This window comes from Sciurus vulgaris (genome assembly GCF_902686455.1).
Source record: "Sciurus vulgaris genome assembly, chromosome: 10".
Classification (NCBI taxonomy): domain Eukaryota; kingdom Metazoa; phylum Chordata; class Mammalia; order Rodentia; family Sciuridae; genus Sciurus; species Sciurus vulgaris.
Genome location: NC_136470.1, coordinates 63,973,888 through 64,000,617, shown reverse-complemented (window position 1 = coordinate 64,000,617; position 26,730 = coordinate 63,973,888). Strand labels below are relative to the sequence as shown.

At 37.2% G+C, this 26,730-nt stretch overlaps 1 protein-coding gene across 1 annotated transcript in view; it reads left to right on the top strand.

The window, feature by feature from the left end:
• Window positions 1-11,508: 11,508 nt before the first annotated feature.
• The window catches only part of USF3 (upstream transcription factor family member 3), a 60,525-nt gene continuing 45,303 nt past the window's right edge, over window positions 11,509-26,730 (top strand). The window contains 1 exon segment of the mRNA XM_079155379.1: window positions 11,509-11,952. The gene's annotated coding sequence lies outside the window, so the exon portion shown is untranslated.

Below are 26,730 nucleotides of genomic sequence, written 5' to 3'. Positions count from 1 at the left end.
GTGATCTGTGATGTCCATGTCAAAGAAAACCCTGCATTGTGCTGAATTCTGCAGTCAGCAACTGTATGTAGTCATTGTATACTGTTGCCCACACTGTTTACTTTCATATTTCTTTAAGATCTAATTTAAAACTCATTAAAATAGTTCAGATATAATCAAAGCATCCTAATTTGGACCTTTTGGAACTTGTTAGAAACACTGTCAATAAATATCATACAGTTTAATCCCATGGGAGGAAAAGTAAGATACAAGGAGCTGTCCTGCTGCTGTTTTGAATCTAATTGTTAAAAAATACCTGACACTTTAGGCTGAGATCTAATCAGTAATGTGTATTGTCTACAGATATATACATTCAGATTTTTTTCCTTTTTTAATTTAGTTTTGTACTTAAGGAAGAGTTAGGGAGTTTAGGAATTGGATTCTTTTTCTGGCATCAAACAAACATGAATTTAAAATGTTATCTTCAACAAAATGAACTTAGTAATACTTTATTCAGTCAAGACTCTAGTAATTTAATTTTGCTTATTCCATTCAAGAAACAATGGGCAATCTTTGGTCAGTATGTCTTATTTATCACATCACCCCCAAATTAAGCAGTTTAAAACAATAAAAACTGTCTCTCACAGTTTCCAAGTAAGGATCTAGGTGTGGCTTAACTGGCTAGTCCTGGCCTGGGATTTTGAGATTGCAAACAAGCTGTCAGCCAGGGCTGCTGCATCTTGAAGGTTTGACAAGGGCTAGAAGCCACTTCCAAGATGATGCATTGACCTGGCTGTTGAGCCTCAGCTCCTCACTATGTAAGTGTTGGATTTAAGTTTCCATCAGAAATTAATATAAAAATACCACATTTGTGATGAAAGCTTAAGCTTTAAATCCAACATTAGGGAAGATAACCTATTGGATGGAATATTTTGGAGTTTCTGAACATTGATTTAGATATTTCTGATATTTCCTCAAAAATTCAAGACATTCGAACTTAGGACGGATCTAAGTGTAAACGAAAGCAGGTGTTAAATGACTGTAGCTTTAACAGAATATGTGATAGGTTTTTTCCCTTTGGCCAAATTTCTGAACCTCGAGTAGTTAGCTCATCTTTGAGAAGTCATTGAGAATATTACAAGTCCTCTAAAGATTTTAACAGTCTTGAATTTTTATCACTAGCTATCTACCCTAAAGTGTAATAAAACTGTCAGGTTCTGTATATGTATTGCTTAAATTGTTTCTATAAATTTTCTAAGCACCTGTTCTTCTAAGTTCTGGGTAAACAGTTAGCAAGGCAGTCCTTGGCCTCTTTTAAGGTAAGTAAAATTGTATTTTAAGTAGAATTCATGTGACAGCCTTTCTCTACTAAAATGAAGATCAGCTCCCCCAAAGGGTCTTGATTTTACTTTAACTTTGAAAAGAACTTGGAAAGAAATATTCCCTTCACTTACAGATTTTCTCTTAACATTGGCTCAGCTATAAACAAAAAGCCTTAATTACCATTGAGGAACTGAGGCTTAGAAGTATGAAAAGGAGTACAAAATGCATACAAGTTAAAGATTTATGTAATCAGCTAATGTGGAGGCTCAGATTCTATTGTATATAACTTGTCTCCCTAGATTCGTGTGGCTTGTTCCATTCTAAACTCTTCTGTAAACTTTGATTTTAAAATAACAGACTAGCTCAAATCTGGTGACTTAGCTGGATATCATGTCAGACATTAGGATTGATTTCCAACATAATTTGACCTTTTATCTCAGGATCCAAAGAGATCTTATGCCTTACTAGGTCTTTCCTTCATTTTGGTTTCTGATCAGCACAGACTTTTCCCCCAGATGATTCAGTTCTAGGAATGATTATTTGGCATTCCGTTCAACTAATTTATTTTACATATAGGCAGCAGATTTGTATGGCCCCTGTTTATAATTACCTGTGCAAGTGACATCGTACTTTGTCTTATTTACTTTGTGATAGTTTAAACAATTCTTTTTTTTTCTTTTTCTTTTTTATTGTAAACAAATGGGATACATGTTGTTTCTCTGTACATGGAGTAAAGGCATACCATTTGTGTAATCATAAATTTACATAGGGTAATGTTGTTTGATTCATTGTTATTTTTCCCTTCCCCCACCCCTCTTACCCCTTTTTCCTCTATACAGTCCTTCCTTCCTCCATTCTTGCTACCCTCCCTAACCCTAAACCTAATCCTAACCCTAACACTAACCCCTCCCAACCCCCATTATGTGTCATCATCTGCTTATCAGAGAGATCATTCATCCTTTGGTTTTTTGAGATTGGCTTATCTCACTTAGCATGATATTCTCCAATTTCATCCATTTGCCTGCAAATGCCATAATTGTATCATTCTTTATGGCTGAGTAATACTCCATTGTGTATATATACCCCAGTTTCTTTATCCATTCATCAACTGAAGGACATCTAGGTTGGTTCCACAATCTGGCTATTGTGAATTGAGCAGCTATGAACATTGATGTGGCTGTATCTCTGTAGTATGCTGATTTTAAGTCCTTTGGGTATAGGCCAAGGAGTGGGATAGCTGGGTCAAATGGTGGTTCCATTCCAAGCTTTCTGAGGAATCTCCATACTGCTTTCCAGAGTGGCTGCACTAATTTTCAACCCCACCAGCAATGTATGAGTGTACCTTTTTCCCCACATCCTTGCCAATACCTATTGTTGCTTGTGTTCTTGATTGGGGTGAGATGGTAAACAATTCTTTCAAGTATAACTTCCACATCTACTCAGTACTTACTAGCCTCTCCATCCACCCCCCACCACTTTTTTCCCGTAACCTTTGTTTACATAAAATTATCTAGTGTCTCCAAATCCAAATTCTGTATATAATATGTACCCTGGGACAAATTAATCCTAGATCATCATGGGTCCTCAAGGTTAAAAAAAAAAAAAAAAAGTACTTATAATTTACAGGGTTAGTACACTGACACATTATCCCACAAGGATCAGGCACTAACATGGTAAAAGGGTATGTGTACTCACCCTGGTGTTGCCTAGCACAATGGTAGGAAACATCTTTTTCAATTGTCATGAGAAACTACATTGAGATGGAAGGCATAATTTTCAACAAAATTTTGGAGAAAACAATTTTGAGTCAATACAAACTAAAAAGTTGTCAGTGTCATACTTTTTGCCTTTTTTTTCCAGTTTCCTCTGACGGTTACCAGTCTGAATTTGTTGTTGGTTTTGGTTTTGTTTTGGTACTGGGGATTGAACTTTACCACTGAGCTACATCCCCAGCCCCTTTTATTTTGAAAATATAGGGCTCACTAGGTTGCTTAGGTGAACCTCAAACCAGTAATATTTCTGCCTCAGCTTCCCACGTTGCTGGGATGACAGGCATGTGCCACAATGCCTAGTTTGCCTGAGTTTTAAAAGGATATTTTCTTTGCTGCCTTTGAGTGACCACTAATGAAATAGGTCCAGTTGACAAAGTGAAAGGGATATCTTTTTTTATACATAAGAGTTTTTAAAGCAGGTAGGGTAGTCAGTGTAAGACTTTGGAACTGAAAAATCCAAGATGTCTCAGTGACTTTAGTGCCAACCAAATGAATTTAATAAAGCTTGACAAATATCAGGGGCGTTCTGCCAGTTAGGAACTAGAAAACTCATTCACACTGATCACAAAGGAAAGAAAATTCAGTAAAAACAGCTTTATACAAAGTTCCTTTGGAACTTACAAGGAAAAAATACTGAGTGAGGTCACGGAAGAGATACCATGGATATAAAAGAGTATAAATATTCCAAAAAAAAGTCTGCAAAATGCTGAAGGTTGATAAAATTCTAACAGGTATACTCAACCAGGAAAGTTATAATTAACTTTCACTGTCATGAAAAATGTTAGAGAATGAAATATTTCCATGGAGCTATTATAAGGCCACAGCAAAGAAGTATCTTATAACAGGTGTGAGATAGCTGGGTAACAATGGCAAAAACAATTTAGGACCAAGGCAATTCACAACATTAAATACTAGGGGGAAAAAAACCATATTGATCAATAATTTATAAGGCTTTGGAGTTGAACTATGATAAAAATCAGATTTAATAGAATTATAAATTATGTGTTTAAAAGGAATTTTTTGCATTAACAAATTTAATGGTTGGTGATGTAGCTTAGTACATGCGGGAGGCCCTGGGTTTGATTCCTAGTATTGGAGAAAATGGTGTTTTTTTAAACTCAGGGTTTAAGACCTCATGTTGAAGAAAATCAGTAAGATTATTGATACTGGAAATAAATTAAGGAGAAAACAAATTATAATGTACTGGCAGTTTACAAAAACATTGCTTTGCTTTTGCTTAGTTTTAGGATATTTTTATGCTGCCTGCCTGGCCCAACCATACTGCTTTGTGTTGGATTCATTCCTTACAATCACACTGAAAGCTTACACTGTATTAGGTGCTGTGATTGATGCCACTATACACTGGACTAACAGCCTTGTATTATATACTTAAAATTTTGCTAAGATGCTGAGAGTGTAGTTGACTGATAGAGCACTTGTTTAGTGTATGCAAGGCCTTGGGCTCAATCCACAGTAAGATAAATATTAAAATTTGCTAAGAGAGTAAACCTTATGCAAGTGTTCTTGAGGATGGGAGAAAACTAGGAAATGGTGGCAATCATATCTCAAGTAAATACTTTTTAAAAAAGTGTTGACCAAATAGACCAAATCATGGGCTATAATGTAAGCCATAATACATTCAAGAAGGTTGATAATATATCTGGAATATCTGCTTCTAAACTCGTGTCTTAAGAAATTACAAGAAATTAGAAAATATTAAAACAAGGAAAATTAAAAGTATATCAAAAGCTTCAGGATGCAGCTGTAAACGTGTTTTAAGGATAATTTATACTATTGGATATATACATTTAAAAAGAAGAAAGATCTTGAATCTAGGGCCTAAGTTTAAATTTTAAGAAACTAGGAAAGGCTTAGTACAGTGGCACATGCCTGTAATCTCAGTGATTTGAGAGGCTGAGGCAGGAGGATATCAAGTTCAAGGTCATCCTAGGCAATTACAAAGCTCCTGTCTTGAGAAAATTCAGACTGAGGATGTAGAAAGCAGAAACCAGTAATTGAAAATGAAACAAAAATGAAAGCAAGAGCCATTTTTTAAAAAATTTATGAACTGAATGAACAAATAGAAAATAAATTACCAACATTAGTAATGAAAGAAGGGACCTCACTATAGAACTTAAAAGATTGATAAAAGAATAACCCATCTAAATTTAACAATTTAGATTAAGTGGTTTTTGGAAGAACAAATTACTAAAGTCCCTCAAGAAGAAAGTCTGGCAGTTCTGCAAAAGGTTAAATGTAGAGTGATAGGATACAACAATGTCACGTCTGGATATATATGTCAGAGGAATTAAGACATACACAAAAACTTATATCCGAATGTTCATCACAGCGTAATTTATAATAGCCACAGTGGAAATGACCCAAATGTCAAACCGATGGATAAGTAAAATTTGCTATCCCCATACAATGGAATATTGTTCAGCCATAACAAGTGAATTGTTCAATATGTGAATTATATTTCGGTAAGTCTGTTTTCAACAGAAATAGAAAATCTTAGCCTTAAATAGGATGAGTAAATTGTAGTTAAAATCCTTGCCACAAAGAAAAATCTAGGCCCAAATGTCTGCTTTCGTGAAACTTATCAAATGCAGAAAGGATAATATCAATTTTACATAGCCTTTTCAAGGAAATAGAAGTAGTCTTGCCCAAGCTTTTTTATGAGAGCAGCACTACACTGATAAAAAAGTAGACATAGAAACAGTATAAACCAATATCCCTTATGAATAAAGGCAGGAAAATCCTTAAGAAAAATATTAACAAGTTATATCTAGCAATATTTTGAAAGATATATCATTTTCAAACACAATTAGTCCCAGGAGTGAAAAGCTTGTTTGTGTTTTTTGGGGGGATGGGGCAAGGGGCTACTAGGGATTGAACCTGGGGACACTTGACCACTGAGTTACATACCCAGCCTATTTTGTATTTTATTTAGAGACAGGGTCTTGCTGAGTTGCTTAGCACCTTGCTTTTTGCTGAGGTTGGCTTTGAACTTGTGATCCTCCTGCCTCAGCCTCCCAAGCTGCTGGGATTACAGGCGTGCACCACAAGCTGGCTTTTAACAATTGAAAATCAATTATAATTCACATTAACAACCCTGAAAGAAAATGATTATCTGGATGCAGAATAAAGTATTTGACAAAATTCAATATCCATTCATGAGAAAAACTTTGAACAATATAGAAATGAAAGTGTCATCTATAAAAGCCTACAAGCTACCACCCTACTGGTAAAAGACTGAATGTTTTACTACTAAAATTGGGAGGAAAACAAGAATAGGTGCTCTTATCACTTCTCACTTCTGATAAAATTGTGTCCCTGGATGCCCTAACCAGTTCAATAAGAAAAAAATAAAAATAAGCATCAAATAAGCAAGTAAAATATTTTTTACTTGTAGAAGACAAGTTAAAAATGCTAAGTTTTGTATTGTAGGGATTGGTCCCAGGGGCATTTTACCACTAAGTTATGTCCCCAGCCATTTTTCATTTTTTATTTTGAGAAAGGGTTTCATTAAGTTGATAAGAGTCTCACTAAGTTGCTGAGGCTGGCCTTGAATTTGTGACCTTTCTGTCTCAGCCTCCCAAGTCACTGGGATTCAATATGTCCTTTAAACAAAACAAATCAACATGCACACAAAAAAACTATTAGAGTATTAGAGCACTGGAGATATGGCTCAGTGGCAGAGTGCTTGCCTAACATGCAGGAGGCCCTGGTTTGGTTCCCAGCACCTGAAAAAAGAAAAGACTCAAAAGGAGAGAAATAACATACATGGAACTAAAAAGACAATTACTGAATTGTCAGTTCTCCCCAAATTGAATTCTAGATCCCAGTCAAAATTTCAGCAGTTTTCTTTTTTTTTAAGCTTGATAAACATGTCTATATTGTAATGCAGAGGACTTAAAATAGTATAATTTTTAAAAGGAGACAATTGCAGGGCTTACACTATTTGACTTCAAAACATAAAACAATATAAAGATAATTTGGCACCCAGATGTGGTTACCAGGTACTAGGGAGGCTGAAGTAGGAGGATCACAAGTTTGAGGTCAGCCTCAGTAACTTACCAAGACCCTGTCTTGAAAACTAAAAAGGGCTGGGTGGGGATGTAGCTCAGTAGAGCATCTCTGGGTTGTATCCCCAGTATACCAAAACAACATATGGTCACTTGATTTCTGTCCAAGGTACAAATGCAATTTCAGTGGATAAATATAGTCTTTACAACAATTAGTGCTGAAAAAGATTGGATTTCCCAATCCAAAGTATGAACTTTGGTCCATACCTCCACAATATACAAAAACTAATTTTAAATGTACCTTAGCCAGGTGTGGTGGCACATGCCTGTAGTTCTAACTACTTCAGAGGCTCAGGCAGGAGTAATGTTTAGCCCATGAGTTTGAGATCAGCCTGGACAACACAATAAAACCCAATCTCAAAAACAAACCAACCAAACAAAAATCCATAAAATGCACCATGGGTCTAAATGAAAAAATAAAGCTAAAAAAATCTACAAGAAAATAAAGGAGAAAAATCTATGTGACCTCATGTTAATCAATGATTTTTTACATATGACAACATAATCATGACCCTTAAGTTATTGAAAAGTTGAACTTAGTTAAAAGGTACTAATGGAACAATATTTCTTTAAGGAAAATGAAAAGATAAACCAAGATTTATAAGAAAATATTTTCATAGCCTATATTTTGTTAGGGATTTGTAATCAGAAAATAAAAGAACTCTTGAAACTGAACAAATGACCCAATAAAAAAGCTAAATTTTGAACACTTCACCAAAGATATAGAAATGGTACAAAGTATGTAAAAAGGTTTCGTATCATTATTCAATAGAGAAAGTCAATTCAAATCATAATGAAATACCACTATGTACCTATTCAACTGGCTAAAATTTTAAAAATTGATCATATCAAGTGTTGACAAGGATATGGAACAATTCAAAGTCTCAAACACTTTTGTTGGTAATATAAAATGGTCAAACTTTGGGAAGCGGTTTAGCAGTTTTTAAAAAAAGGTAAACACACCTACCATATTTCACTGGATAGTTACCCAAGTTTTACACAAAGAAAATGAAAGCAAATGTGTGTGCCAAGATTTTACCAAGATGTTTGTTGCAGCACCTTATTTGTAATAGTTAAAACTGGAAACAGTAGACACATATATCAACATTTATTTGATATATTCAATACAATGAAAGACTTCATCATCTACAGCTAATACGTTATTGATGTGTACAACAAAATGGATGAATCTTTTTTAAAAATCATGCTGAATGAAAGAAGATAGTGTTACTGAATTACTTTGTTTAAAATTCTAGAAAATGAAAATAATGTGATAACAGATTAGTATTTGCTGGAAACTGGCAACAGTGCCTAATGAAAGGAAGGAGGAGGAATTAATTCGAATAAGGAAATGGTAAGAGGAGATGGATATGTTCATTTTTTATTGTAGAATGCTTTCATAGGTGTAGATGTGTGTCAAAATTCATCACTTTAAATTGTGCATTTTAAATAAGTTCAGTTAATTGTGGGTCAAACATACCTTAATAATAAAGCTATTTTGTTTTTGTTTTCAAGGATATTTCACAGTCTGGGTGAAAATATTTGTATAACATATCTGGGAAAGGACTTGTATCCAGAACACATAAAGAAATTCAAAGTCAATAATGAAACACTGCATCCCCAGTTTAAAATGGGCTAATAATTACTAGAGAAATGAAAACTAAAATCACAATGAGATATCGCTTCACACACTATAATGGCTGGAATTAAAAAGACTTGACAATGTCATATGTTGATGGTGTGGACCATCGAATCTTCATATATTGATGTTGACAATATGAAATAAGTAACAAGCACTTTGGTAAAGTTGGGCGGTTCCTTCAGAAAACAGGGAAGTAGATTTAAGAATTCTTCCTACTAGGAAAGCAGAAGATAGGCTTCTAAAAAGAAAACCTAATCCAACTCACTCTCTGACATAGGAGAGTTTAAAAAGCAAGCACACATCGGGGCTGGGGTTGTGGCTCAGTGGTAATGTGCTTGCCTAGCGCATAGGACGCAATGGGTTCGATCCTCAGCACCACATAAAAATGAATAAATAAAACAAAGGAATTGTGTCCATCTACAATTAAAAAAAAAAAAAAAAAGGCAAGCCACACGACTTGGGCGGGGGCGGGGGTCCAAAGTAAAGTCCCAAGGGGGAGATGAAGGAGGCAAGACAAGTGAAGGAGGTGGGCAAAGGCCATACAGTGAGAACCTAGCTGTCTGGCTCTTTATGCACCAGGGCGCAGGGCAAGCTCCCCATCAACCTGGCACCGTGAGCGCCGAGAGGACAGGCTGAAGAGGGGTGCGCACACCTCCAGCGCTCACACTGGGCCCGGCTCTGCCACAGAGGTTCCCAGGAAGGAGACACATCATACTCAGCTCTAGCCTCCAGGAGCAAGGAGTGGGTGAGTGAAGCTGAGAGTGGGTGAGTGAAGCTGAGAGTGGGTGAGTGAAGCTGAGACAAGAACTGTCCCAGTCCAGGCTGTCAGTGGCCTTCTCCCGCAGTTCATCTCCTAGGTAAAAAGAGATGTCATGAAATGACGCCAGGGATGCAAGCGCTGGCCTGTAAATCATGCAAATAATCTTTCAGCGCCATCCAAGGGTCTTAAGTATGTAGGTGAAAATTAGATTCATTCTGTTCTTGTGAAAAATGAACTTAACCTGGAGACAAAACAGTTTCACTTGCCTACTTTATTTTATCATCAGTATAAGTACTGCTATAAGCACATGCCAGCTAGCCTGAAAATGGGGGTAACCTGGTTATCTGATGAAAATCACCTCATATTTAGTGCAGTAATTTGATGATGAATGGGTAAAGCTAATAAACAAAGATCTTTGAACTTCAGTTAGGATTAAATTAAAAAGCAAATATTCTGACCTTTTCAAACAGAAGCTACTGTTAGCTTCACTTCTAAATCCTATCAGAATGGTGTTAATAGTAATTTTTGGCGGTGTTTCAAACAACACAAAACAAAATCCCACAAAACTCTTAAATCATGTTTTGTGAATCAAGACTATTTGTGTGATTTACTTTAGAACTGATGTATTGCAGCTGGGAAATCATGCATACTGTAGATTTGATATTTGTTAACCAAAACACCTTATATTATTGCCACAATGGAGATTATTTCTTACAGCTGACATGTTCACGTAAAACAATTTCATGGTGGTGTTATTGATATTACTATTATAACTCTGGATCATAGGGGTCTTTCTGATCTGCAGTTTGAATCTGGGAGTGCCAAATCCATTCAAAGGCTAATTAAACTTCACATGCCTAGATAGAAGAATTAAAGAAAATTTCCAGACTGTTTATTGGTGCCATAGTTTCCTGGCAACCTTAAAGGCCTGTTTCATCACAGCTTTCCACAGTTAGAAACGAGATGGGGACACTGTTTACCCTTTTTCTCAACACAAGGTCTACTTCCTATGTAAAGAGACTCAAGAAATTCCCATCAAACCATGCGCTGTGTGCACCTTCTGGAAGTTAATTGGTCTAGCTAAGGGACATTTAAGATCAGAGACATTTCAAAATCTGGTTGTGGACGAGCCCCGAAATGTTTCACCGCCAGTAGGCGGTGGACACCTGTTTCAAGACGGGAGGGTTTATGAACTATGAAGCGAAACTAGGAAAAGGGAGCTGTGACCACGGTTCTAGGGGTCCAAACCCACGGTGGTGTTAGGGAACCCTCACGTCTGCATTCTATAGCCGCGGCCCTACACCTCCAGAAACAGATCTGGTAACCTAAGCTTGGGTTTCCGAACTCCATCCCTCAATGCCAACACTCTTCCCTCCGCTGGGAGACCCTAAGGGCATTTCTGAACACAACCATCTCTAGTTCCCAGAAATCCTACGTTGTTGCAAATAGACAACAACAGGAATTCACAGCCAACGAATTCAAGTAGTCTTAGGTTGTCAAGGATCTTACAGTGAAAGGGAAATCAGAAACGTACGAATTGTCTTATTTTTTCACCTTCTTATGGAGGCATCCTCTTTCCTTTCTTGCCTTCTAGGCTAAGAGGAGCTCTCTAAATCGTTCCGAAAGCTTTCCGTGCCCTCTTCCTCTTCTTGTTTTCCACTTCCAAACTCACACTGAAAGACGCGAAAAGCAGAAAAGACACCAGAACACAAAGAAGTTTCTTAAAACACCTTCTTTTCTAGGTTCTCTAGGCGTTCCCTTTAAGGAACCAGGCCCACCTCTTTCCCATTCGCGTACTGGCTTTCCTTCTTGCCCATCACTCTACCTTTAAGAATATTTCCTGTTCCTTCAACCCAACTGCACACCTCCGCCCCCCGGCCCCTCTCATTGGGCAACCCGAGGACCGTTCACTCCTCGGTTTTTCCTCCACCTCCTACCAGCCTCCAGCCCAACGCAACGGCGTTCCGGCTTCTCATTGGCCACTACAGTAGCCTTCGCGGCTCCGGATTGGCTAGTTCAGTAATAGGGGCGGGAGCGTGGTGCACCCAGGGTAGGCTGTTCTGGTGCTGAGCGGCGGCCGCGGGAGGGGCGGGGAGGGGCGGGGGGAGGGGGGCTGGGAAAGTTGAGGCCGCACTGCCGGCGGGTCTCCGGCCTTGAGGGCTCGGGCTCGCAGCGGCGGCGGTGGCCGCAAGAAGAGGCGGCGGGGGCGGGGGGAGAGGAGGGCCTGGGCCCGCGCTCCCCCAGCCCCGGAGGAGTAGGCGGCGGCCGCGGACAGATAGATTCGCCCGGACGGTCAGACACCCCTGCTTTCCCCGCCTGGGATCATGACCCAGGCGGGGGTCTCCGCTGCTGCCGCCACCACTGCGGCTGAGACCGCGCAACCCGCGGGTAAGTGACTGCGGGAGGGGGCCGCTGACAGCCGGGGCGGGGCGCGGGGGCCGGGGCTGCGGGGGCGGCTCCGGGGGGCGGCTCCGGGCTCAGCTCCACCCACCCCCTTCTTGCTCCCAGAGGCGAGGGCTGAGCAAAGTGTGCCTCCTTCCTGGGGACCCCTGTGTGCAGAGCCGGGCCCCGTGCGAGCGCTGGAGGTGCGCGCACCCCTCTTCTACCTGTCCTCCCGGCGTTCGCGGTGCTAGGCTGGTTGCTGCGCCCCGGCCCGCAGATGCGCGCGGGTCGAGAGAGGCCCCATGTGGTCCTGGGTGCATAAAGAACCGGACAGCCAGGTTCACACCGGATGGCCTTTGCCTGCCTCCTTCACCTTGTCTTGTCTCCTTCATTTCCCCTTCTTTCCTTGCCCTCGGACTTTCCTTTGGACCTCCTCGTCAAAGTCGTATGGCTTGCTTTTTAACTCTTACCCCTGTGTCGGGGAGTTAAGGTTTGCGTTTTCTTTTTAGAAGCCTATCTATCTTTTGCTTTCCGAATAGGCGGGGTATAAGCAGATGGCCAACTCTTAAATCTGTTTCTTCAACACGAGGTTTCAGGGCCCTTGTTTAGGTTCACCAGTTTGATTATTCTTTCCTACTCACTCTTCCAACCTAACCCACCCCTTTACCTTGTGATATGGGTTTTTGTATTCATTTACTTTATCTGGAAATAACCTTGTAATAAGCCCACATACCAAATCCTAACTGATGTTTAGAAAACATTTTTGTCAAGTAGATATAGTGTACTAACGCTGCACAAAGCAAGACAGTTTTGGCGAACTTTTTAGGTAAAGAATATAATTGTTTACTTATGAACAATGTACAAATTTCTTGAGTGAAACTTACAGTGAGTAATATGGATCCTGAAGCATTTCCCCACGTTTGCTTTAGGCAAAAAGACCTGCTATTTGAAAGATCAACAGGCTGTCACGCTCTCGATCGCCTTTTTTCCTTCCCCTGTAAGACTCTTGTTTAATGTAGTTCAGAATTGCTGTGTAGGATACATGTGTTTCCTTTTATTTGAAGTGTTCTGAAAGTATTTGATGCAAAATAAATAAAATACCTTGTAATCATTGCACTCTGAAACCAGGAGTGATATAATGTTTCCAAGCACTGCAAGAATGAATACTTTATTTCACATTTTGCTGTAATCTAACAACATAACTTTTGTATCTTTTGGTATTCTGCACTTGAGAAGTTTTATAAAATTCAGACATAGGTGCAGCCTAGAACATTGCTGAATGTAAAAGCATTGCATTGCAGATATGTAAAGGCAGCTTAGAATTGAAATCACAGAAGTAAATTTCTAAAGTTGCAGGTTGTGCAGTCAGTGAACCAGCTGACTATGAGAATTGGTGGGTTATTTTTCTGTATTCTGAGCTTAACCTGTCAACAAGGGAAAAGAAACATTAAAAAAAAAAAAAAAAAACAGACTGTTTAACAGGTTAGAAGATAAGTTTCAACAGGTAGTCAACTTAACATTGTTGCTTAAAAACAGTCTTAAATCAAGCTTGAATCTTAACTATATCTCACATACTTTATCTTTCTATTGTCTATCCCAGTGGTTCTCTAACTGTACTGCACATTAAAATCATCTCATATGCCTTTAAATTTTAAGGCTCATGCCATTTCCCCCAGAGGTTACTTTTGACCTGGAGTTAAGGTTACTTTCGACCGTGAGCACATCTTTTAAAACTCTCTCCAGTGATTCTGTTTCAGCAGCCGGGGTTGAGAATTCCCATACTTACAGAATAATGTCCAAACTGCTAGGCATATATTACCGTTTTTCTAAAGCAGGCCTTCACTTATGTGTCACACTTTTCCCCCACTGCTTTCCATTGTGAACCTTTGGAACCACCTCAGGTTGCATACATATGCAATTGAGACCCCTGCTTTTGTTAACAACATTGGCGTTTATCAGGGTATTGGTCCCTCTCTCTGTAATCTCCCTCCTCACCAACAGTAGTTTTAATTATACTTTCATGAATGTTTTTCTGTACAGTTTACTCTAGTTCTTAGTGATTGTCTTTGAACTTTCATGATGCATATCATTTAAGACTCCCTTTGTGCTCAAGCATGATATTGTTTAACTTCTTATGTATACATGTTTCATTAGGCTCCATCTTAACTTGATTAAGTCCCTGATATCTCTGCATATGTTAAACAACATTGAATTCATGTGTAGATGTCAATTATTTCCATATATTTTCCTAATTTCTTCTGTAGGTTATTTTCTGTTGCCCTTTAACAACTTGCATTTATTTCTCCATTAGCAGTTATCACATTGACATAAGTATGTGTTTATCTATTTTCCCCAACAGATTTCTACCTGCCACCTCAGGGCTTCTGCATTGGGTGATATGCTTCCTGTTACATTTTTAAATACAGTGCAATGTGGCAGAGCTAGAACCCAACCAACTTAAGTATGTGTTCTTTACCTTTGTATTTCCAGGACCTAAAATTGTGTTTGTCATTAGCAGGCACTTGATAAATGTGTTTTAAATGAGTAAATGACTGCAAGGTTTTATATTATACAAAGATAATTTTATATATCTTTAGCATAGGTTGATTTGGCATTAACTTTGCTATTAAATATGATATCGTGTACTCCTATCATGGATTTACTAAGAATTAGTAGAGTCTGAGTAATCACAGTTGTGACAGATCCCTTAAATATGTAATCTTCCATCCAGTATGCACAGGCATATACACTTTGAGTCTTTTGCTCTGAGCTTGTTATCCATAAAATATTTGTGGCACTCTTGCAATGGAAAAGCTGTTAACTGTCCAATTGGATAATTTTTCTTTTTCTCATTAAATTTGCCATGTGGGTACAATTGCACTACTTCAGAAGGCCAGATCTTTTAATTAGATCAGTAGGGCATGATAAGTTACTCCTATTAATGTGCTAATACTGCATTTTTAATTCAGTTCATCAAGTATTTATTGAATACTTACCATGTGCCCAACACCATTAGATGCTAAAGAGAATATAGAAGTAGTAAGTAGTGAACTCAACTTATAAGATCTTTTCAGACTTATTGGGAGGATTGGGGAACATCCACATCAGTTAATTAAGGGATTTGATGTAATATTAAGTAGATGCTAAATTAAACCTGTGTACCCAACCAAGATCCATGATGTAATCATTAATACTGAAAAACTAGAAAAGATTAGATATTCTTTCAAAGGACATTGATTACACCTTATTGAGTACTAACTGTTGAGAATGCAAGTATAGTAGTTGTGATTTCTACCACTTAGAAAATTATAGTCTAGTGGGAAAAACTAATTAGCATACATAGTATATTTCATGTTAAGACATTATGTCATGATGTTTGGAACTATATAGAAGGGTATCTAGTCTAACTTCTAGGGATCAGAGAAGGTTTCAAAAGAGGACAGAAGGAGTTCCCAGTTGGGAAGTTGATAGGGACATTCCATTCAGAGTAACAGTATGCAAGCATGGGAATGAGAAAGACATTCCTTGTTTAAGTACCTTCAAGTAGATTGATACCACTATAAAGTGGAGTGTTAAAGGCATGGACTTTGGAGTCATGTGGATGTAGCTTACAAACTTTTATTTCTGAAAGGTCTGAACCCTTAAAAATTTTGCCTTTGTAGAATAGCTGTTGTCTACTGGTAACTTCTAGTCTAGGTTCAAAGAGGTGCCCTAAGGTTCCTCCAGTTTCTGTATGTGCTCTTTGTAATTTCTCTTTTGTCTATTGCCTGGCTGCATGAGGAGACCCAGATAGCCTTAGTTCCCTATTAATGAAGCCATCATTGGTGAAAACATTCTCATATTAGCTATTATAACTTCTAAAACATCAGAAGCCAAGAGAAGGGAGCAGCAGGGGAGAAATTGTGGTGTAACTGTGAGAGATAACCACTTCTACCTCTGTGCTGCTTTCGGGACCAGTTCTTTTTGGTAGTGAACAATAGTCATTGATTTGGCAAACTTAAGCTGAAAATGGGGATTCATGAGTAGGTAGTGGGTAAACTCACAGAAATGAAAGAAGGCAGAATATTGAAGCCTCAGTAATGTCAGAACAGAAGTTTCTGGGATCATATTAGTCTGTGGTGTTGACTTAGCCCCAGCCAGCTTTCCTTCTTTTGCAGGAAGTGTTATTGGTCAGCTAAGTTCCTGCCCCAGCTTTGTTCCTATATTGGCCCATATAAAGTCTCATCAGAACTCGGATAGAGCAGAGAGCTCTCCAAAAGAAAAATGGGGTATTACCAGATGGATCAAATAACAGATATTTCCTACAGACTCATTAGTTTGGCACTGTAGCTTTTTGGTGAGCTTGGTGTAAGCAGTTTTGGGAATGAAAGCCAGGTAACTATTGGTTGAAGAGTGAATGGGAAATGAGGAAGAGGCAACAGTGAGTGTAAACTAGTTGTTCAAGAAGCCTGATGGTTGGGAGGAAGATGGAAAGGGAAACACCTGGGAGCGAGCAAGTCAGGGGAAAAATAATTTAGGCTTTTAAGTGGAAAAACAAATCAAATAAGGATATATTTAATGGAAAAGCACTAAATAATAGATGAGAGAAAAGATAATATGTAGCAAGTTTATCAAGTAGAATAATAGAGTTGCCTTTAGAAAGGGTTTAGTATTAGCTAGAAATCTGGGGAAGATTTCATAGATGAGGACAAAGTTGCACTGGACTTTAAAGAGTTGGTGGAATTTGAGTAGGCAAAGAGGAAAGGTTATGTCAATGGGAGAATAGCATGAATTTGGTAAAAAAGTGAACTCGCTGATAAGGAGCATGGGGAAGAACCTATTGGAATTGGAGGGAGGGAAGAGTTAACCCTGCTCCTCCACATGTTACAACAGGACAGTAGGTGTAAGTGGATGGGTGAGACTGGTCAGTGAAGAAGATAGAGTCATGAAAACCAGGACCCAGAATTTGGATGTGATGCAGTAGTCAGTAGGAAATGGTACAGTTGGCTCTTGGTATCTATGGGGGATTTGTTTCAGGACCACCCCCCCGACAGAAAAAGTCAAGGATGCTGAGTCACATATAAATGTTGTACTATTTGCATATAACCTGTGCACATACTCCTATATGCTTCAAATCATTTCTATGTTACTTCAAATGCCTCATATAATGTAAATAGAGTCACTCATTGCTTGATGATGGGATGTGTTCTGAGAAATATGTCATTAGGTGATTTCATCAAGTGTGAACATCATAGAATGTACTTATGCAAATGAACATTTGTAGCCTGTTTTCTTCAGCTACTACTTGTACACCACTGAATGCTATTGGCAGTTGTAACAATGATAAATATTTGTCTAAACACATCTAAACATAGGAAAGTTAAAGCAAAAATACTAACTAGGCAAGAGGAATTTTTTAGTTCCAATATAATCTGGACCACTGTCTTATTTGTGGGCTGTCATTGACCAAAATATCATTATGCAGCACATGGCTGTAGCTGTTAATATTGTATTGTTTGGGGAATAAGAAAAAAAGGTCTGCACATGTTCAGTATAGACATCCCCCCTCAATATTTTTTGTTTGAGATCAGCTGAATTCATGGATGTGGAATCTTTGGATATGAAGGGTTGACTAATAGTAACTTCTGGATGGGAGAGGAATATGACAGAACCTGGTGAACTGGAAGGAAAGATTGATGAGACTTTTGGGTATAAAATTCACTGAAAAACAGGAAAAAGGTTGAGAGCAAAAAAGACTTAAGAACCAGACATGTAAAAGGGGGCCTAATCTGAGTTAGTAATAAATAGGAAGGAATGAACTTTGTGAAAAGCACTGATAGGATTTGGTGAGAAATTTTGAAGATTGTTTTGAGCCGTAGAGCCAGATTAAAGTTTGGTGTCATTGATTAAAATTGAGAACTTGGTAGTAGGTCTCTTAATAGGCAACACAATTTCATATGTTCCAGGCAGACCTATTTCTTTCTTTTGAAATGAAATGTTCCGAAGAGAGTTTTGCTTAACTAAAGATTTAGAGAAAGATCAGAGTTGAAAAGTAGTTTATTACTATATGACCATATGACCCAGCTATCCTACTCCTTGATATTTATCCAGAAGAACTAAAATCAGCATACTATAGTGATACAGTCATCTCAATGTTTATAGCAACACAATTCACAATAGCCAAGTTAGGAAGCTAACCCAGGTACCTATCAACAGATGAATTGATAAAGAAAATGTAGTATGTATATACAATGGAGTTTTACTCAACCATAAAGAAGAATGACATTATGGCATTTGCTGGTAATAAATGGATGGAACTGGAGAACATCATGCTAAGTGAAACAGCTAGAATTGCAAAGTTAGTAGTCAAATGTTTTTCCTTATATGCAGAAGCTAGAGCAAAGTAAGAAAAAATGTTGGTGGAAGAGGGACGGTGTACAGATACCACAAAAATAAAGGGGGAGATCAGTTGAGGGGAAGGAGGGAATTCAGGGGGAGAGAGGAGGATCAGGGAAAGGGAGGGACTGCAGAATGAAATTGACAAAATGATGCTGTGTACACATACATGACTACACTACTGTGAATTCTACCTTTTTGTATATTTATAAAGCATCAATTAAAATTAAATAGAAGGAAGATCAATAGAGTAGAGGAAGAGAAATAGGGGGAGGGAAAGAAGGTAAGGGAAGCCCTGGGGACTGAAATGGAACAATTATATTCCATGCAATGGTTGATTATGTCAAAATGAACCCTACTGTTATGTATAACTATAAAATGCACTTATATTTTAAGGGCTGGGGCTACAGCTCTGGTTGAGTGCTTGCCTAGCACATGTGAGGCCCTGGGTTCAATCCCCAGCACCACATAAAAATAAATAAATAAGTAAATAAATAAATAAAGGTATTGTGTCCATCTACAACTAAAAAATATACTTAAACACTTTAATCATTAAAAATTAGAAGATAAAAAGTAATTTTATTATAAAATACAATGACTTTTACACAGAAAAAAATAAAAACTTTTTAGGGGGGAAAACAAAAAAGGAGAGCACTTTAGGAACTCAAGTGAGAAGACAAGGATTTATGTTAAAGAAGAGGTTGCATAACTGCAAAAGAGGAAGACGAGAGCATTTTAAGGAAAGGGAGGTATCAACAGCATCAAATCCTACTGAGAGAAGATTGAAAGCAGAGGAAGATCTTTGGTGAAAAATAGCCCCTGACCTCTAAGGAAGTAGTTTCGGTCTGTTGGAACCTTCAGAAGGCATACAGTCATGGATTTAGGAGGCTAATGAAGAAAGGTGAGAAGTTTTTAAGGAGTAAAATGAAATGGAGTGGTAGGCAGACTGTTCTTGTTTAAGATGAGGAAAATCTTTGCATTTTGAAAGCAAAAGATGTATGGTTAAGGAGAAAATAAAGTGCTGAAAGGGAAAAAACCAAGTGCAGAGTACCTTTTCATGGATCAAAGAGTTAGCTTTAGGAAGATATGGACAGCTGAAAGAACAGATATTTAGACATAAACAAGGGATTTTTAGGGAACTCATAGAATCCAATTAAGGAATTTTTACTAATGATCTCCATCTTCTCTGTCAGTTGGGGGAAGAGAAAGAAAGGAAACTAATATTTTAAATCCCTCCTATGCCCTAGGAACATTACTAGATCCATTAAATGTATTATTACATAAACTCCTAATAGTCTTCTCAGGTTTGGTAATACTTTCTGACTTTTCTTATTTATTTATTTATTTATTTATTTATTTATTTATTTATTTATTCATTCATTCATTCATTCATTCATTCATTCATTCATTGGTACCAGGAATTGAACTCGGGGCACTTGACCATTGAGACACATCCCCAGCCCTATTTTGTATTTAGAGACAAGGTCTCACTGAGTTGCTTGGTGCCTCACTGTTGCTGAGACTGCCTTTGAACTTTCGATCCTCCTGTCTCAGCCTCCTGAGCTGGTGGGATTACAGGTGTGTGCCACCACACCCAGCACTTTCATACTTTTAAATGTGAGGCTGCTTAGATTCTGAAGAGTACTTTAAAATCAAATAGTACATTTGTTCCTAGGCCTGATATCAAAAACTATTCCTCTCATATCATTCATTGATGTGGAGTGAAGGATACATGGAAGATTGACAGTAGTTGTATTAATGACTACGGTGACTGTGCCTCAGAATCATTTTAGGGCTTTATTTTGCTTGTTTTTCTTTTTTAGTTTTTTAGTTTTTTTGTATTTGCCAGGCTGACCTGAGTTCAAGAGATTTTTTTTTTTTTTTTTTTTTTTGACTCAGGCTCCTGGGTAACTTGGACTATAGGTGCATGCCACCATGCCTGGTTTGTGAGCTTTACAAAAATTCCTGCACTCCAACCGAGTCATTCATTCAGCAAATTCTTACTGAGTACCCACTATGTTTAGTATTATATAAACACTTAGAATACATCTGTGAAGGAAACACACTCAATGCCTGCCCTCACGGACACTGTTATGCTGAACCAATCTCTGGAAATAGATCTTGGTAATTCTGATGATTATTCAGATTTTGGAATTATTGCTCTAGGATTAAGTGATAAAAAATGTCTCAATTGCTGAATATGACTTCATAAGGGTCTCTTCTGCACAGATAGCACTGAGTAACAGAAACTTTACTGGAAGATGATCCTAGCTGACTAGCATAAGATCAGGAGTTATACCTGGAATTAACTGTTTTGATTTGGACCTGAAATGTCCTTCAAAGGTTCTTATGTTGAAGGCTTAGTCCCCAGTACAGCAATGTTCATAGGCCTTTGGAAGGTGTTTGGGTAATGAGAGCTCCAGCCTCATCAGTGGATTAATCCATTTATAGACTCATAATTTGGGAGGTGGTAGACACTTGAGGGGAGCCTTACTTGGAAGAAGTTGGTCTTTGGGGAGTGCCCTTGAAGACTTTATCTCATCCCTGGCTCCTTTTTCTCTCTTTGCTTTTATCTGCCATAAAGTAAGCAGTTTTGCTATACCACCCACTTTCACCATTGTGTTCTGCTGCACCACAGGCCCAGAAACAATGAAGTCACATAACCATGGATCAAATCCTTTGAAACTGTGAGCTAAAATAAAATCTTTCTTCCTATAAGTTGATTTCACTCTGATATTTTGTCATAGCGACAGAAGGCTGACTAACACAGTAACCCTGGAGTCAGTTACACCACAAAGGAAGCTTATTAATGATCATAATAATACTTTATATAGATTTAGCTATATTAGTTATAAGAGGTCCATTGTTTATTACACAGTTGACTGCTGTGCATGAATTTAGATTCTAAGACAAAATTGTCTTCTTCTAAAAGATCTTCTGGATGTAAATTATCGGTTGATCCTTAAGAGAACTGTGAAAATGGTGTGAGTTAGGCAATCTGGAATCACTTTACATGGATATTAGGTTTGAACAAATCAGAAAAATAATAGTAGATACTGGGAGTCAGATTTTCTATTGTCAGTGAAAGATGTTAAGGGTGCCAGGTGGAGTGTCACACACCTGTAATCCCAGTGGCTCTGGAGGCAGGAAGATTACAAATTCAAGGCCCGTCTCAGCCACTTATGAGACCCTGTCTCAAAATAAAAGTAAAAAAAGGTGTAGCTCAGTGGTAGAATGCCTTTGTTCAATCCCCAGTACCCACCCTAAAAAAAAAAAAAAAAAATCAAGGAGGAAGACTAAATTGAACCTAGAGGTCTAGAAGTGCTGGATTAGAATCAGAGACAGTTATAAACATGAAACTCATGTTTACTTTAATATAAATAGAGAGAGATAACAGAAATTAACATAGGTATGTATATCTACATAGGTTACACACACATATATTTGCTATCTTGGTCTGCTGAGAGGACCTAGAAACAGTGATAACCCAGCAGCAGTGAATGTACCTAGAACCCTGATCTTTATTTCTAAGTTTCAGTCTTCAATAAAAAAAACAAAACTTCCTTGAAGAAGTAGCTGATTCTACAACTTGGGCTGGAGAAACACAAAACAGTCCTGGAGCATCTCATAGTACCAAAAAGTAAGGAAGTACTATGTTGGGGGGAGGTGTTAAAAGGGCACAAAAACCAATCTAAAAGAACACCCAATGGCCAAATCTTGAGCAGCAGAATTATCACCACCCCCAATAAAGGAAATTTCCCTGATCCACATTGATATAGATAAATGATAAAGTGACTTCTTTGCAAAAGAATTCTACAAAATATATTTAGATAGTACCTTATCCAAGAGCTAGAGCTTAATTCTCTCTCTCTGAGTGTGCGCTAGACTTAGTACTCATTTTCAAAGAATAAAGTACAGAAAGGAGAAAGTAGTGACATACCAGTAATTACTCAAAAAAATTGAGAAGGAAAACTAGTAAGGAAGTTTGTACTTCTTTTTACAATATAAATCCTTCAGTATGACCTGAGTAGTTTAGCATAAGCATATTTTCTTTATATAATAAAAAAGTTCTAGTTATACAACAAAAATAGCAAGAAAATAAGGATATACTGTATTGTTGAAAAAACTGGGAAGAGTATCATGTACAGATCAGAAACTTGAGGAATTTGTGGAAAACACAGTTTATGGATTCAGATTGATTGCAAAACTTTGCCATGTGGAGAAATACTGAACCTACAGGTTCAAAGGAGAAAGAATTTTCTCAGTACAATTCTGGTAAGCCCCAGAGATCAAAGACCTCAAAATTCAGAATGGATTGAGGGTGTTCAAAAAGTACCAGGTATCATTAATTGCCATAATTGAAAACAGCTGTATCACGGCCTGCTAGAACATATTTATATAAGTTGGGGTTATCTCCAGTATGGGCTTTAGGACCAGCATGAACATCAGGGTGCCAGAGAGAACTGGTTGCCACTGTGAATGTGAATTTCTTTCCTTCAGAAGTATCATGTGGCTGCACACTTTATTCTTATATGATACTTTTGATAGCCAGAATGCTAACACTCAGCGTATACCTTTATGGCAGGGAGGAGGGATTTTTAGACAAAAATGAAGCAGTTGTGTAGTGGTAAGAGCACATTAAAATCAACTAGGGGGCTTGGCACATTGGTACACACCCTAATCCTAGCAACTTGGGAGGCTGAGGCAGAAGGATCACAAGTTGGAGGCTGGCCTGGGCAACTTAGTGAGGCTCTGTTTCAACATAAAAAAATAAGAAAGGCAGGGAATATAAATGTAACTTAGTGGTAGCGCACCCCTGGATTCAATCCCCAGTACTGCAAACAAAAACAAAAATCATCCAGGGATTTTTTTTTTTTTTTTTTAAGTGACTCATAGTGCAGCTAGAGTTGGGACTCACTGATAGGGAAACCAACATTAACCACCAATTTGTTTAACCCAGAATCACTATGTATTTAAGGAAAATCAACAAATGAAAGAGAAATGCCAAGCTGACCAAACAGAAGAGCCAGTCTTTGAGAAAACAAATTGAACGTTGTAGACAAAGAACAATTTTTTTTGTTCAAAAATATCTTCAAAGATCTGAGAGAATATCATTTTCACAAAATAGCAATGTGTGCTATGAAAGAGAAATGAGAAAAAGGAAGCTTTTGGAAATTCAAAATATGATTTTTGAAATAAAAACTTAAGTAGCAGGCAGAATGGCAGCATGGTTGTTAACAGATGAGTAAGTTAATGCACTAGGAAATCAGGTCAAGGAATTCTTACAAAGTATGGTGCAAAAGAAAATTATGCATTGTTGAGGCATGTATACAGATCTAGGAGATGAATTAACATTCTAGTAATGTAATTCTAGACAGTTTTAATAAGTCCCTGGAAAGTGAATGGAAGGCAGTTGGTAGGTGACAGATTATGTTAAAACTTTTGTAGTGAAAAGATAGGAGACCATAGATACAGGTTTAATAGGAGAGAAATGTTTAAATTTTAATACATTTGGTTCTCTGTATCTGTAGGTTCTACATATGGAGATTTGACCAACTTTGAAAATACTCAGAAAGGGATGGGAATGTAACTCAGTGAGAGAGCTCTTGCCTACTACATGTGAGACCCTAGGTTTGATTCCCAGTACTGCACACATGTATGTGCGTACATACACACTCACACACAATAATCCTAATTCATTAAAAATAAAAAATAGAGCCTTGTAAGCACAAGGCCCTGGGTTAGATCCCCAGTACCCAAAAATAAATAAAATAAAATAAAATAAAATAAAATAAATAAATAAAAATAAAAATAAAATAAAAAATAGAGAAACAAATTATATTTCCAGTGGACATGTTTTTCATTATTCCCTAAACAATAAAGAACAACTATTTATGTAGTATTTACATCGTATTTTGTATTATAAATAACTTAGAGGTGATTTCAAAGTATCCACAAGGATGTACTTAGGTTATATGAAAATACTATACCATTGCATATAATAGACCAGAGCATTCTCTGATTTTGGTATTCATGGAGAGTCCTGGAACCAATCTCCCGTGGATACCAAGGGATTACTGTATTGGGATATTTTAGGTTATTAATAAGTGACTCCTTTTTTCTCATGTCTCTCTGTTTTACTTTTCTTTGTGGGTTAATTTTATCCCTACACTGGCTTCCCTTTTTTGCAAGATCTCTTCAAGTTGGAATTATATGCTTTCTCTTTAAATCAGAAAGAAAAAGCATATCTATCCACACCATCAAAGGAAGTCCTAGCTTTGTTCTAATTCACCCAACCTGAAACCAAACCCTGTGGCTAGAAGAAAAGTCACTTGCCAAGACCTGCCACAACCTGGCACTGAAAGCACAAATGCCATCTTTTGGAGAGGTACATGAATCAGTGAAAATTTGGGGATTTCATGAAATGAAGAAGGGGAAATATAAATGTTCATTGCAGTGTATTTCTTAAAATTGTTAAGGACATTCATGAGTAAGATTGAAATAAAAGGAAAAAAGTATTGAGGAAAATGTTATTAGGCAAGTAAACTAAAAATAGATCAGGAGGAGAGAGGGAACAGTATATGACCAAATATAACAATAATTACAGTAAATAAGACTGAAATAAATTCTAATTTAAAGAAGGCATTCAGACTATATAGAAACAAATCTCCAGATTTATGTTAATTCAGATAATTTAAAAATAAACCAATGCAAGAAGGTAAAAATAAAATAGGTGTACACACTCCAAGCAAATGAAAGAAAATGCATAGTAATATTATTATCAGACAGTTTAATTCAAGATAGCGAACATTTAATTTCTAAAATATTTTATATAACTTTTTACCTAAGGAACTAATAATATACATTCATGGAACTTGTAACAAAAATATGTAAGAGAGGTACAAAAAAATATCAAATTATAAAAAGTAGATATTATTTATTGCCAAACATAATGCAAGAAACAGTTTAAGAAGTAAGTAAGTGGCAAGAGAGTAACCAAAAAGGAAATATAACTATTTGGAGAGCTTTTTAGTTTAACTCAGATTGAAGAAGATATAAAAATTGAAATTAAAGGACTAGGGATGTAGTAGAAATGGTGAAACATTTGCTTACTGTGTGTGAGGTCCTAGGTTTGATTCCATTACTAGAAAAATAAAAATTGAAATTACAGGGAAGAAAAAGTTGAGGCAATAAAAGAAGAAAATCACAGAAGGAAGGTAAATGATTTATAACATCTGAAAGGATATTCAGCCTCACTAGTCATAAAGGGGATTCAAATTAAATAATACCATGCTACTTTTGTTGCCTTTGGATTGATAAAAATTTAAAAGCTATTTATTACAGATTTTTTCTAGCATTGTTTTCAACAACAAAAAAGGAAAAATGAATAAATAAAAGTATTATGTCCATCTACAATTAAAAAAATAAAAAAGGAATAAAGATATATTTGTCAATGGAGGATAGCTAAATAAATTATGATTCATCTAGTCTATGTAATGCTGTGTAGATATTTTAAAAATGAGGCAAATTAATATGTACATATCTTGTAAAATATCCATAATATATTTCAATGTAAAAATAAAGCATATTTCAAAGTGACACAGCATGATTTCATTTTTATAAAAAAATTCTGTGTGATGTTTATATAGATAACCCTGTAGAAAGATTTAAAAAAATTGATACCAAATTGATTTTCAATGGGAGAGATTAGAATTGAATAGATAGAGCCAGGTGGGGTGCAGTGTCCCACAACTGTAATCCCAGCGCCTCATGAAGCTGAGGCAGGAGGATCAGGAGTTCAAAGTCAGCCTCAGCAAAAGCGAGTTCCTAAGCAACTCAGTGAGACCCTGTCTCCAAATAAAATCAAAATAGGGCTGGGGATGTTCAAGTTCGAGTGCCCCTGAGTTCAATCCCCAGTACCAAAAAAAAAAAGGAATTGAATGGGTAGTATTAGATATTTAATAATTTTCCTCAAAAGATGAAGTGTTAGGGGTAATATTCTTTTATTTTTAAGTATTTTACTTTTTAATTTATTTGGTTTTGTGAATTGAATTCAGGACCTTGCACATGATACACATTCTCTGCTACTGAGCTACACCGCAGCCAATTTAAAAGCAAGTCTTCCTTCCTCAAGGGCAGTCCTTCCATAGATATTCTATGCATTTATTCATATATATGTGTGTGTGTGTGTGTGTGTGTGTGTGTGTGTATTCATTCTCCCCATTCCAAAGGGATTGGTATTGTATACAATAGTTTATGACTTAAAAAATTTTTAAAAATTGTTACAGTAATAGTTTTCTAGGACTGCCATAACAAAATACCACAGACTGGGTAGCTTAAACAACAGAAATTTGTTTTCTCATTGTTCTAGAGCCTAGGAGCCCAAGATCAGTGTGTTGGTAGGTTTGA